The sequence below is a fragment of the Capricornis sumatraensis genome, chromosome 3, assembly GCF_032405125.1.
Source record: "Capricornis sumatraensis isolate serow.1 chromosome 3, serow.2, whole genome shotgun sequence".
NCBI lineage: Eukaryota > Metazoa > Chordata > Mammalia > Artiodactyla > Bovidae > Capricornis > Capricornis sumatraensis.
The window spans coordinates 6,011,369-6,026,254 of NC_091071.1; positions in this window are offsets into that span (position 1 = coordinate 6,011,369).

The following is a 14,886-nucleotide window of genomic DNA, read 5'->3' on the forward strand; positions in this document are numbered from 1 at the left end:
CTACCAGGCTCCTCCGTCCATGGGATTTGCCAGGCAAGAGTACTGGAGTGGGCTGCCATCGCCTTCTCCAAACAAAGGGTTTGGGGAACTGTAAATGAAAACCAAATAAATATGAGAAATATGTTCTGGTCATCTGAATGACTAAATATATATTTATCAATCACAATATTGCAAGAGCAAAAGGCAAGTTGCGAATGAATATATTCTGGAATCCAATCCCCAGGGGCCTAAAGATCTTTAAAGCCTGGGCTTTAGCCAATTTCCCAATCCTTGTTGACAAGAGACAAAGCCCGGGCCAGAGCAGGGTGGGAATCAGACGAGAACTCTGCATAAAGCTGGGACCCCTAAATCACTGACCCTCAGACAGTGAGGCAGCAGAAAAAGAACTACCTGAAAGGGGAGGAAGTGGAGATGGATTCTTCAGCAACAGCTTTCGAGAAAAGAATGAAAAAATCTTCCAGAGTATCCCTAATCCTCACCCACACTCCAGAAGGTTTAGGCCAGAATCCACAATACCTATGAGACTTGAAAAGTACAAAGCCAAATTTTTCACTTAAAGTGACTCTGGAGGACTTCCCTGGTGGTCCAGTGGTTAAGAATCTACCTGCCAATAGAGGGGACACGTGTTTGATCCCGGGTCTGGGGAGATTCCATATGCTGTGGAGCAACTAAGCCCATGCGCCTGCATGCCCCAGAGCCTGTGCTCCATCGCAAGTGAAGCCACTGCAACGAGAAGCTCTCGCACTGCAGCTAAAGACAGCCCACATGCAGCAACAGAGACCCAGCACAACCAAAGATAACAAACACATTAAATAAATTAATAAAAATAAATAAAGTGACCCTAAATGGGTGTACACCTATACCCAACAGATGTAAACACAAATCGCCTCTGGACAAAGGCACTTACCTCAAGGCCTCAAAGAATTCCCATGAACTAAGTTCCAAGTAAGATGTAATATCAAGGTAAAAACCATCAAAATCAACAAAACAAGGGATCATGAGCAGGGAAAAAAAAGAAACAACTGCAGAAACAACTGTAAAGTTAGGCCTTCAAAGACTGCTGATATTAGTGTTATCTGACACTGTTCATAAATCAAATAGGTGTAAAGAAATAAAAAAGTATTAGAAATATGATGAAAGAAGAGAATGTAAAACTGACCAGGCAGATTTGAGGGGGGATGGGGGCAAACACAAATAGAAACTCTACAAATGTGAAATATGAAAATTGAAATAAAAGAGTAAATGGATAAGCTAAACAGCAAATTAAATACAGCTGGAGATAAAAATCAGTGGGTTGGTTTAAGAGAAGTCCAAAGACATTGTCAGAATGCAGCCTGGATGCACAGAGAGGGAGAAGACGGAGAAAAAAAGTCAAACATAAAAGAGTAAACAGGTCTGACGTGTCTGCCTACTGTACAGGGCAGGGAACTCTGTGCAGTAGTCTGCAATGGCCTACATATGGGGAAAGAATCTAAAAAAGAGTGGATATATGTTTATGTATACCTGATTCACTTTGCTGTATGTGAGAAACAAACACAATATTGTAAATCAACTGTACTCCAATAAAAAAATTTTAAAATCTGATGTGTCTAATAATATGCCTTCAGAAACAGAGTATAGAGAAAATAGGAAATAAATAGTATTTGATGAGACAATGAATTTTCAGGAAGGCTAATAACTTCCAAGCATAATAAATAAATAAAAGGAATTCCACAACCAGAAACATTCTAGTCTACCTGTAAAATACTAAAGACAAAGCAGATGTTAATAGCAGGCAAGATGAAAAATCAGTATGTACAGAATGAACCAGCTGCCTATGAAACCCAAAAGACAGTGGAATGTCATCTCTGAGGTGTTAGGAAAAAAACAATGTCCATCGAGAATCATGTACCCGGATAAGTTGTTTTCAAGAACACTAGCAAAATAAAGCCATTTCCAGACAAAATAAGAATAGCAGGAAGAAGTAAGGTCTGAGGGAATGTGGAATTCTGGAAGCAGAGGAGAAAGGGATCGATGCAGAAGAAAACACTTGAACAAACAATGGCTGCAAACTTCTCAAATGCTTGAAAGAGATCCATTTAAAGATGCAAGAAGCTCGGTGAACTCCAGAGAGGACAAACTCAAAGAAAACCATGTCCAGACACATCATAATCAAACCAGAGAAAACTAAAGACAGAGAGGGAAATCTTGCCAGAGAATCACAAAGCACTACACACAGGGGACAGATTCAAATGACCGCAGATTTCTCATCAGAAGCCGTGGAGGACAGAAGACAGCAGAACTGCATGTTCAAAGTTCTGAATGAAAAGCGCTGTCAACCCGGATTCCACCTCCAGCAAAAACATCCTTCAGTAATAAAGATGAAATAGGTGCTCTCAAATAGAGAAAAACTGAATGGACTCCTGGCCAGCAAACCTGCCCTAAAAGAGATGCTAAAGGAAGTTCTTTACAGGGAAGGGAAATGAAACCCCAGGGAAACCTGGTGTTTCAGGGTTGCAGCTTGGGCAACAGAAATGGTAATTATCCAGGTGAATAGAAGAGGTGGTTTTCTCTTAAGTACATATATTATCACACACAAAAATTAAGTACACATATTATCATCCTAGAACAACCACTAAAAATACTACACAAGTTTTCTTTAATAAATGGTGCTGGGAGAACTGGATATCTACATGCAAAAGAAGGAAGTTTCTGTCGATGGTAATGGGAAACTTGTAAGGAGGAAATGGGGATGGTTGTACAATATTGTGAGTGTAAGAATGCCACTGAGTTGTACACTAAAAAAGGGTTAAAATGTAAAATCTTTACATTGTGTATATTTTACCACAAGAATTAAAACTTAATAATGTAGTATACCAACACCACAGAACCATACCCTGTACATGAGGCTGATTTTTTTTTTAATGGGACCAAAAACTCTTCACTACATTTACTGGAAATGAAGAGTTGTTGTTGTTTAGTCACCAAGTCATGTCTGACTCCATGGACTGTAGCCCACCAGGCTCCTCTGTCCATGGGATTTTCCAGGCAAGAATACTGGAGTGGGTTGCCATGCCCTCCTCCAGGAGATCTTCCCGACTCAGGGATCAAAACCGCTTCTCTTGAATCTCCCGCCTTGGCAGGTGGATTCTCTACTGCTGAGCCACCAGGGAAGCTGGGAAATGAAGTGATGCACTCTTAAATAACTCTTGGATTAAAAAGGAAAAAGGGAAATAACAAACCTCTTAGGAAGCAATAAGAAGGACAACATGTCACCAAAACCTTGCCCACAATGAGTGTGTATGCAGAGGAAAGTGGCCTGAGTTAAAGGCATTTGTGATCAAACAAGAAAGATGAGGAATTTCCCTGACAGTCCAGTGGTTAAGACTTTCTGCTTCCAATGCATAGGGTTTGATACCTGGACAGGGAACTAAGATCCCACATGCTGCTTGTCATGGCTAAAAACTAAAAAAGGAGAAAGATGAAATGGGTAAAGGATGAGAACACAGCATGGGGTTTGGTGGAGACTCTCATGTGTTCCTTAAGGTCTAGCTCCCTTTCCTACCAGACACACAGGACTGTGGGCCTTGAGGTACACGCTTTCATGTGCTTTAAAAAAATGTTGTCTTGGACACACCCCATGGCAGGTGGGATCTTGGTTCCCCAACCAGGGATCACACTTGATGCCGCTGCAGTGCAAGCGGGGAGTCTTAACCACAGAGCAGGCAGGGAAATCCATCTATATTTAATGGATAACTTTTAACAGAATACCGAAGAGTTGGAAAAATATTGAAAAATTGAAAAGGTCTATTAAAACTCACAACACTATTTTAAGTTTAAAAATTCTATTTATATCAAAACCAGAATTTATTATAATTAGACCTCCTGGCTTTAATGGAAGAAAGCATCAGTAAGACACCCAAAGCCTACTGAGTTCTTTGGCATCCCCTGAAACCCTCAGTCTGGGGTGAGTGCTCCGCCTGCCTCACCCTAATCCCGTTCCCACATCTAAACACATTTCCCAGCCTCTCTGCGCACAGAGTGGGGTCAGGCATCTGATCCCTGGCTGATGCAGTGTGGAAGGAAGGGAAGTATGTAACCTCCACGGGAAGTGGTGCAGGCTCCCCCGAGCAGCCCTCCAAGCTCTGTTCCCCATTTGCCAGGTGAACAGAGAGGACACGAAGGAACCAGAGAAGGTGAGACGGAAGGAGCCTGGCTCCCTGAGTCACCGATGGGAGCGGAGACCCCTGCAAGCCTGTGACCAGGAGCATCCACACTGGAGCGTTGCAGGACCCAGGGCAGAGCGCCCGCTGTGCTCCGCCGCCGGCATCCTGGGCTGTCCGTCACACAGTCGGACGCGTTTGCCGTACCCCGTGCGCTCCAGGTCCGAGACTGAAGAAACACAGCCGCCATTTCTTCAGGAGGCTCCAGAGCCCTTTCCCTCCTGCCCACACTTTCCAGCCTACATTCGTGCTCTCGTGCAGCGGGGGTTTTCAGCGATAAATAAGACAAAAATCGGAGCACCTCTCTCTCTATCTACCACACACTGGCCAACGGTGAATTCAGACTCTGTCATGAAATTGGGGGCCGTCCTGGTTGGAAGCTGGTGGCTCTCTCAGATGAAGGCAGTTGAAGAGAGCTGAAGAAAGGGGTGCTTAGAGAAGAAGGGGTGGGCAGGGTGCTGTTGTTTAGTTGTGAAGTTGTGTCTGACTCTTCTGAGATCCCATGGATGGTAGTCTGCCAGGCTTCTCTGTCCGTGGGATTTCCCAGGCAAGGACACTGCAGGGCGCTGCTCTTTCTTTTTCCGGGGGATCTTCCTGACTCAGGGATCGAACTTGCGTCTCCTGCATGGGCAGGCGGCTTCTTTACCACTGAGCCACCAGCGGACGCTGAGAGACAGGGCGGTGGGCCACGCTGAGGGGGAGGAGCGAGAGCTGTGTGGGGGGCGCTACTTCATGGGTCGCTCCCAACGTTCAGACACCATCCCTGGGCTTCGGAGAAGCCTTTCTCCCCTTGGTCCTTGGTGTTGCTGCCCTCACTCACTCGTCTCTGCAGAAGCAAACTCCCTCCCTGCTCCCCTGGGTCTCCTCAGCTTTCACACGCCTGTGTTGTCTGCAGTTCAGTGTTAACTATTTTCCTCACAATTTCGATTTGCTCTTCAGAGGATCACGCTAGAGCCATTGATCCAGTTTTGTGAACCAGGAATGCAACGAAGCCCAGTCGAAACACTCAAGTAGACCTGGAGACTTCCCTGGGGTCCATTGGTTAAGAATCCTCCTGCCAGTGCAGGGGACACGGGCTCTGTCCCTGGTCCGGGAGGAGCCCACCAGGCGTGAGGGAACCAAGCCTGAGTGCCACGAATACTTAGCCCGCGCTCTAGAGCCCAAGGGCAGCAACTCCTGAAACCCGCGCACCTTGAGTCCAGAGAAGCCAGTGTCGTGAGAAGCCTGTGCACCGCAGTTAGAGGGCAGCCCCTGCTCGCTGCCTAGAGAAAGCCCCCGCGCAGCAAGGGAGCGCCTGTGCACCCCACCAAAGACACAGAGCAGCAAAATAAGAATACTACTACTTCCAAAAAGAGGCGTGGGAGACAGAGATTGAAGCGACGCGTCTACAAGCCGAGCAATGCTGAGGACGCTGGAAGAACCAGCAGCTGAAAGAGGCTGGGAAGCATCTTCCTCCGATACGCTGTTGGGAGGCATATGGCACTGCTAGCCTTGTGATTGTGGATTCTGGCCTCCAGAATTGTGACAGAACAAATTTCTGTTGTCTTAAACCAAAACCAGATAAATATGAGGGGCCAGTGACATGCAGTCAGTTCAGTTCAGTTCAGTTCAGTCGCTCAGTCGCGTTGGACTCTTTGCGACACCATGAATCGCAGCACACCAGGCCTCCCTGTCCATCACCAACTCCCAGAGTTCACTCAGACTCACGTCCATCGAGTCAGTGATGCCATCCAGCCATCTCAACCTCTGTCGTCCCCTCCTCCTCCTGCCCCCAATCCCTCCCAGCATCAGAATCTTTTCCAATGAGTCAGCTCTTCACATCAGGTGGCCAAAGTACTGGAGTTTCAGCTTTAGCATCAGTCCTTCCAAAGAACACCTAGGACCGATCTCCTTTAGAATGGACTGATTGGATCTTCTTGCAGTCCAAGGACTCTCAAGAGACTTCTCCAACACCACAGTTCAAAAGCATCAATTCTTTGGCGCTCAGCTTTCTTCACAGTCCAACTCTCACATCCATACATGACCACTGGAAAAACCATAGCCTTGACTAGACGGACCTTAGTCGGCAAAGTAATGTCTCTGTTTTTGAATATGCTATCTAGGTTGGTCATAACTTTCCTTCCAAGGAGTAAGTGTCTTTTAATTTCATGGCTGCAGTCACCATGTGCAGTGATTTTGGAGCCCCAAAAAATAAAGTCTGACACTGTTTCCACTGTTTCCCCATCTATTTCCCATGAAGTGATGGGACCAGACGCCATGATCTTTGTTTTCTGAATGTTGAACTTTAAGCCAACTTTTTCACTCTCCTCTTTCACTTTCATCAAGAAGCTTTTTAGTTCCTCTTCACTTTCTGCCATAAGGGTGGTGTCATCTGCATATCTGAGGTTATTGATATTTCTCCCGGCAACCTTGATTCCAGCTTGTGCTTCTTCCTGCCCAGCGTTTCTCATGATGTACTCTGCATATAATTTAAATAAGCAGGGTGACAATATAAAGCCTTGACGTACTCCTTATAACATGACATTTTGTGGGCTGAGATGAACTGTATCTGGGGTTCAGGACCTTGACTGAGATCCATTTGCCAATTCAGTCCTTATAAGCAACTCTCACTCAGCTGTTCAGAATGAGTGTTTACTAAAAAGATATTACAAGGAAAGAAGGAGAGGGTGGGAGAGATGGAGGAAGAAAGGGGGAAGAGAAAGAAAAAGGAGGATTTTTATGTCAATCATAATTCATCATAAATTTGAATTCTTTGAAATGCACATAAATAAGGTCATTTCATGGCTTTTTATGCTAAATTTGCCGACCATCCTGAAGATTGGTGGGGAGACCACGTGGACAGGGATGTGCTGGAGCTGATTGTTAAATTGGGGGGAATGTTGCAAGCCAGTTGTTAAATACAGCCTTATTAAAAATTAAATAGTACCTGTACAACAGTAGCTTAATGCCACTTGGTGAAAACGGTACATTTTATGTTAGGTATATTTTGCATATTAAAAATCTTAATTAAGAAAAAAATGTGAACTTAAATGTGTGCACGTGCTAAGTCACTTCAGTCATGTCTTACTCTGTGTGACCCCATGGATTGTAGCCCACTGGGCTCTCCGTCCATGAGATTCTCCAGGCAAGAATACTGGAGTGGGTTGCCATGCCCTCCTCCAGGAGATCTGCCCGACCCAGGGATCAAACCCGCGTCTCTTAAGTCTCCTGCACTGGCAGGTGGGTTCTTTACCACTAGTGCCACCTGGGAAGCCCTACAATTAAACAAATGGTATTAAAAATGAGGGACGCTCATCCCTGCCTACTTACTTCATCATATTCCTCTACTTTCTATGCTTTTGAGGTTGCTGCGCTACTTACTGTACCTGCGTGGTGGGAGGCTGCACGTGGCGCGTACTGCACGTTGCTTCCCGACTCACGTTCAGTGACTTCCCGTTGGTGGCTCTATTACCTGCTTTGGCTGCCAGGGCAAAATGCCACAGACAGGGTGGCTAAGAACGAGACATTGATTTCCACAGTTCTGGAGGGTGGGAAGCCCAAGACTCTGGTGCTCACAAGGCAGGTCTCACTCTGAGGCCTCTTCCCCTTGGTGTGTAGGCGGCTGCCTTCTTGCCATGTGCTCACATGGCCTCTGAGTGTAGGGGCTGCTCTGGGCTCACTTCTGAAGAGGACACTGATCCTATTGGGCCAGGGCCCCCTCCTCATGACCTTATTCAACCTCCAGTATTTCTTTAGGGCCCTCCTTTCCAAATACACACGGAGGGGTTAGGGGTTCAACATATGAATTTGGGGTGGGAGGGACACAGTCAGTCCACACAATAGTTAACTTGACTCTGTGGGAGTATTTACACATGGAAACTGTAAAAACCTACAAATCAGGACACCTTTTCTGAAAACTGGCCAACACTCACCAGCACACTGCTCTGAGGGGAAGTGCAGACAACAATCCCCTGGTCCCACTCTTGTGATTGTCCTTCACTTCTCCCAGCCTGGAAGCTCAGCAAGGTCAGGGGTCAGCCTTTACTCCCCAGTTCTTCGCCCTCTGTTCTCCTCTCCTGGAAGCCCAAGCAGCATTTGTCAGGTGGATCAGGAGCTGAAACGCATCCTAGTGATGTGAGGAAACCTAGTCACACAAAGATGAACCTTGTGAATGTGGCAGAGGCAGGAACTGCAGATGCAGGCTCTGGAGCCAACTGTCGGGCAGAGGACTTCCCTCCTCTGAGCTTCTGGTTTCTCATCTGCAAAGTGGGGGTAGTAACAGGACCTCCCTTGGTGGGGCCCAGTGAGGACAGGATAACACAGAGGGCTCTGCACACGGCCTGGATAGCTACATGGATCATCACACTGATACCCGTCCTTTAAAGATCTCTCCTTCTTTCCATAAACTTTGGGTCAGCACCAACTACCCCACACCCTGTGCTGGGTGACAAGGACCCAAAGCCCCCTGAGCCACTGTCCCATTAGATCCTCAAGCATCTCCGTGTGTAGCAGGAAGACAATACAGAAAAGGGAAGCGTTGGTTGTTAATGTGGCCAGAGGGCTGCTGATCTTTGTCACTGCATGGGGAAGTGGTCGGGAGCATGGCTCTGGGTTCAGACCCAACACCACCACCAGCATTCACATACAGTGTGACTTCAGTTGAATCTCATAGTCTCACCTGGGGCCCAAGTTTCTTCCCGCACAAAATGAGGATCAAAATAGACCCTGCCTACCTCCTGGGGTTGGTGGAGAGAGTTAAGAGAAGTTGTTCATTTTGATGAACTCTAACTTTTAAATATTTTCTTTTTGGATCATACTTTTGGCACTGAATATAAGAAATATTTGCCTAACCCAAGGTCACAAAGATTTTCTCCTGGTTTTTTTCCTTCAGTTGTATAATTTGGGGATTTACATTGATATTATTAAAATCCTAATATAAAATATTTTTATATTTTAAAATAAAATCTGGATCTGTTTTAATCAGGTATGGTAAGACAAGCACACAAATAATTGTTATGAAGAATGCAGTTTATATTCGCAACTCCTTAAAAATGAGATGCCCATCACTCGATGCATGGAAGCACCAGGATCAGTCAGGAAGCAGAGAGAGGAAGGGGGAATCATGGGCAGGAGGCTTTGCTGTAGGTTCTTTGAGAAAAACAGGCAAGGGAGAGCAGGGGGATTTAGGATTGGCTGGTGTGAACAACGTCTGCAGGCTCTGGGGATTAGGGGCTCTCACTGGTAACCTGGTACCTGGCCCTGGAGTGAATAAGGCAGAAGAATATGGGCCTCGCGCAGCATAAGAGCCAAATGGAGGAAGTGGTGGGAAGCATGGGCTCTGGACTGGTTGGTTTGTATTTGACAGGTGAGCTCCTGGGCACGTCCATTGCTCTTCTCAGAACTGGCAGCCCTGGGACAGTCTCTCCCTGGTCACTGAGGCCCCAGATGTCAGAGCATCAGGAACACAGTGAATAAGAAAACACAGTCAATGTGAGTACAAGGCACCCAGCACACAGTAAGTGGGAGATGCCATTCCTGCCTGTTTCAGCATTAACTTTGTGGGGCCTGGGTCTCCCTCTGCTTGTTTCATGCTGTGGGTCTTCCCTTCCCAGCTGGACTCCAGGTCGTGGAGGGTTCACTGCATGCCTGCACCCAACCAAGGCAGGACAAGCCTTCTCTGGGCCCCTTCCCCAGGGAAAACAAGAGGAAATAAAGGGTGCTGATGTCAGCAGAGGCCTGCAGAGAGAGTACAAGAACCCCTCATCATCTTTCTGTGCCTCATGTGTCCTGCCCCGCCTCAGGGGTCACGCTCACCTCCCTCCTGCCTTTGTTTCCCCACACCCTGAGAAGTGGCCAGCTGAATGGAATACAATGAATGACCCCCTCTAGTCTGGGCTGTGGGAGGAAGGGGAAGTAAGGGAGGTTAACTGGGGTGGTTGGTGGAGGAGGGGCAATCTGGGTAAGAGCCAAGTTCACAAAGCAGACAGACCTGAGTGTGGTCCAAGTCCAGTCCTGGAGGGAATGAGAGCCTGTGAGGTGACCCCTCTGAGCCTCAGTGTGTTCCTCTGTCAGATGGGAATCAAATTCCTTTATCTCACAGTATTGCTGTGAAAAGTGAAGGTAACACACAAGGCAAGTTCCCAGTGTCCTTGCCCCAGAGCAGTGGTTCTCAAACTTCAGCAGGTCAGGCTGCGGCCTGAAAATTGGCATTTCCCACCAGGTTGATGCTGCTGGTCAACACTGTGATACCTGTGAGGGGTATGTCTAAGTCATACGGTAGATGTTTCTTCAACTTTTCAAGGTTGGTCAAAGTAGTCATACCATTTCACATTCCCACCAGCTGTGTATGAATGTGTTGGTTGCTCCATGTCCTTGCCAACAGTTACTATGGTTGGTCTATTAATGTTAGCCATTTAATAGACGTATGTTGATATCTCACTGTGGTTTTCACTTGCACTTCCCTAGTGACAAATGATGTTATACATCCTCTCATTTGCCTATTTGTTACCTACATATATTCTTTAATGAAGTATCTATTCACATCCTTAGCTTATGTTTTTAATTGGAATTTTGTTTTCCTGTTAAATTTTGAGAGTTCATTGTACGTTTTGTATACAAGTCCATTGTCATTTAGATGACCTGCAAGTATTTCTTGTCTGTATCTTGTTCTTCATTTCCTTGATAGTATCTTTCGAAGAACAGAAGTTGTTAATTTTTATGAACCCCAATTTTTAAATATCTTCTTTTCTGTTTCATGCTTTTGGTGTTGAATCTAAGAAATCTTTGCCTAATCCAAGATCACAAAGCTTTTCTGTTTTTCCTTGAGTTATATAATTTTAGGACTCATTTAGGCCTATGATTCATTGAGTTCATTTTTTTATATAGTGCAAGGTATGGATTAAAGGGTTTTTTAAATATATTAATAAAAGTCAAATTGTTCCAGTGCCATTTGTTTAAAAGACTACCTTTTCTTCACTGAATTGCCATTTCATCTTTGTTGAAAATTAATTGACTATAAATTGCTAGTCTCTTTCTTTCCTCTCTGTTCTGTTCTGTGGATTTATTTGTCTTCCTTGATGTGAAAATGACTTGATTATAATAACTTTATAAGAAGTCTGAAAGTCAGGGTAAATCCACCAACATTTTTCAATTGCAGAGTTTTTTGTAGCTTTTTTAGGTACTTTGAATTTCGATAGGAATTTAAGAAATGACTTGTCAATTTCTATGAAAAAAAAAAACTACTGGGATTTTGATTGAAATTGTGTTAAATCTACTTATTATTGGGAGGAGAACTGATATCTTAGTAGTACTGAGTCTTCACATGTAAGAAGTATCCACCTATTCATCTTTTTCAGCAATATTTTATAGTTTTTAGGTTCAGATCTTGTACATTTTCTGTCATATTTATTCCTACATATTTTATACTACTGATATTATAGATGGCCTTGTTCTTATTTCAGTTTCTAATTCTTTGTTGTTAATATATACAAATACATTTGATTCCTCTGTATTGATCTTGTATCTGCAACCTTGCTTAATTCACTAATGGCTCTGGTAGCTTTTCTGTGGATCCCACGGAAACTTCTACATAAACAACTAAGTCATCTGTGAATAAAGACAATTTTTACTTCTTCCCTTCCAATCTGTATTGTCTCCAATTATTGAACCTGCAGGATTTTAATTTACAGAGAGGACTGAATGATGATTCACAGAGGTTAATGCTACTGAAAGAAGATTTTCATTATTTACATTTCCCAAAGAGGGTATTACCTATAAGGTTCACCACCCATTATAGGTGGGGAAGCACCATAGTCATTCAAGAGACAGAAGCAAGAATGAAGATAAAGAAAACATTATTATGCTTTCTGTGGGAAAAGCAATGCAGGAGAGGTAAACAGTTTGGGATCAGGTAGTTGGAATGATTCTGGTTGGCTTTGGGTTATAGGTGCCTGGTACCTGGCCATGAATTGATTTAACGCAGGGGAAATACAAGGTTGGTGTATGAGAGAGAAAGGAGGTGGTTTAGAGTATGAGCTCTGGAGTGGTTAGTTTGTATAATGAAAAGCACGCTCCCAGGAATCTCTATGGTATCACTTAAGAATTAGCAGTAATTCCCTGGTCCATGAAGCCCCAGCTGTAAGAGCATCAAAAACACAAAAAATAAAATACAGTTAGCAAAACTGACCTTGTAATAAATGTATGCCAAACAGAAAAATAGAGAATCTAAAAAAATACAGTTAGAACAACTTTGTTCCTTACTTTATTGCATGAACTAGAAACTTCCAGCACAATGAATGGAGGTAGTGAGAACAGATGCCTTTGCCTACTCCCTAACCTTGCGGCGAAACAGGAGGTGCCATGGAGGGGGAAGGGGTGGGGCGGTGATGCACGTGGTCAATGGGGAAAGGAGGACGGAAGCTTGGGAGAAAGTGAGCAAGACCTGAGGCAGTGGGTCTCACGCTGTGGTCCCCGGCTCATAGCCTTCACCTGTCCCTGCTGCGGATCCCACAGCTTCTGGCCTCTCAGGGCCACCTGCTGGGCTAAAGGGTTGCATTTAGGTCCTGCTCATGTTTAAATCACACAGCTCCACGCCCATCTCCTCCCACAAGGCCCTTCTCCTCCTCCTCCTCCTCTGGGAGTAGAGCCACAGTGCCAGGCAGAATCCCAGGCCCTGGATTTCCTGAGAGGGGAAAGGAGAATGACCACACACCATTACCTAGCAGAAACCACACATCCCAAATCTTCAACTCACAGGGGCCCAACTGGGGTCTAAGAGCCCGAACATGATGTAAGATGTTCAACTTGCATCTAGGGAGACTTTATGCGGAAGCAACAGGGCCTGAGGGCACCTGACAGTCAGTGCTCTGCCAAGTTACCCAGAGCCTCCTTTGTAAAAGTTCTGTGCTGTCCAACAGAGTAGGCAGTGGAGCCCCCTGGTAGGATGCAGCTGCCTCCTCTGAAAGCCAGGCAAGCAAGAGACATTCCAAGTCCCAAGCTAGCGGGGTGAGGCCAAAATCGGACCCCGGGATCACCCCCACACAGGTACTCTCTGAAGACACTGCCAAGAAGCCAGCAGGCCCCTGTCCTCCTCTGCACACACTTCCAACTGTACAATTCAGCCCAAGCACCTTTCACAGCCCAAAGGACTCTGTGATATGATTTTGTGCCTCAGTTTCCCCTGGGTGAGATGGAGACAAGGACACATCCACCACAGAATGTTGTAAAGCTGAAAAAGAAAAAACAGATGTAGGGCCTGACTCGGATAAGAGGATTCTATGAAAATGCAGAAACTTTCTTCTCAGGCCTGGGAGGAGGGGCAAGAAAAGCAGACACAGAGGGAGGGCGGGGTCTGCTTGGTCATGGGAGAAAACTATTAGGACTGGACGAAAAACTAAACTGGAGAAAAGAAGTCGTCCTGCTCACTCCCACCTCTAGAACTGAGGCCCCTTCCTGTGATGAAAGGTCCTTCCACCACCATGGTCCATTCAGTAAGCCAATGCTGACTCAGCCTGGGGAGGCTCAGACAGCCTCATTCTCAGCCAGGCCTGGGAGTCACCAAGGGTCCCAGCCCCCGGTCTCTCACTCCACCCACCACCAGACACAGGCTGGCAGTGTCTCCCTCAGAGATGATCCCAGGGACTGTCACCAGGATGACCCATGACTGCTCTGACTTTCCTCCCCTTTGTCCAGGAAGGCCCTGGATGAGCCAGGGTCTTACAGCTGCAGATAGATTCCCTAGGAGTGTTATTAACGACAGCCTCCTGGGAGTCACCTCCCAGAGCTCTGCACTCAGAGGGTGAGGCCCAGAGATTTTGAGGTGCAACCAGGAGGAAGCTTCCAGAGGGAGCAGACGGTTCTGTGTGCTCAGCAGAACTGGAGCTCAAGTGCTGGTCCCACTCTCAGAGTTCTGGGCGTGGGGTCGGGCGGGTCGGGCAGGTCTACTCCCTGTAGAGTGAGCGCAGAGGGCCCTGGAGATCCAGCCCTCCATTTGCGGGTGGAGGCGTGGCCTCCAGAAGGCCCACCCCCTGGGCAGGTGGGAACCTGAGCCCCCTCACTCCTCCGCTCAGGGGCGGTGTGAGACGGCACACTGGGAGCACCAGGGTGGGAGGGGCCTGGTGGGCCTTGGTTCTGCCTGAAGACTGAGCGGGGAGACACTGCAGGGGAACCCCTGCCTGGAGGGAGAGGGGCCCAGAGTGGGCTGGCGCCCCCGTGTCTGAGGCGGGCTGAGCTTGACCACCAGCGGCTCCCCCTGCTCCTCGCTGACGGGCTGCAGCTGGGCAGGGACTCGGCCCCCACCTCTCCCTGAAGGAGCCTCAGCTGGTCCTGCTGCCGCCCCTTCCCCTGGGAGGAGAGACACTCAGAGAAGCAGAGACAAGGAGAGACACAGAGACCGACTGCCAGGGAGCTGTGAGGGCGGGGAGGCAGGAGCTGAGGGGGAGGAGGCCCAGCGGGCGCAGGTCAGGACCAGCCCCTCAGCGTGAAGACGGGGGCGGGGAGCCCCAGATCATGGCTCCCTGTGCACTGACCACAGGGAGGCCCTTTTGCAATAAAGGAAAAGAAGAAGCCAGGTTGATAAAGGAAGTGCCCGTCACTGTCGGGGTGGGCGGGTTTGGGGAAGGCCCCCACCCTCCTCCGTCCTCTGAAGGAGCCTGGTCCTCACTCCTGGTGCTGAGACTCCCCCAGGGGCCCCCCAAGGCCTCCCGTC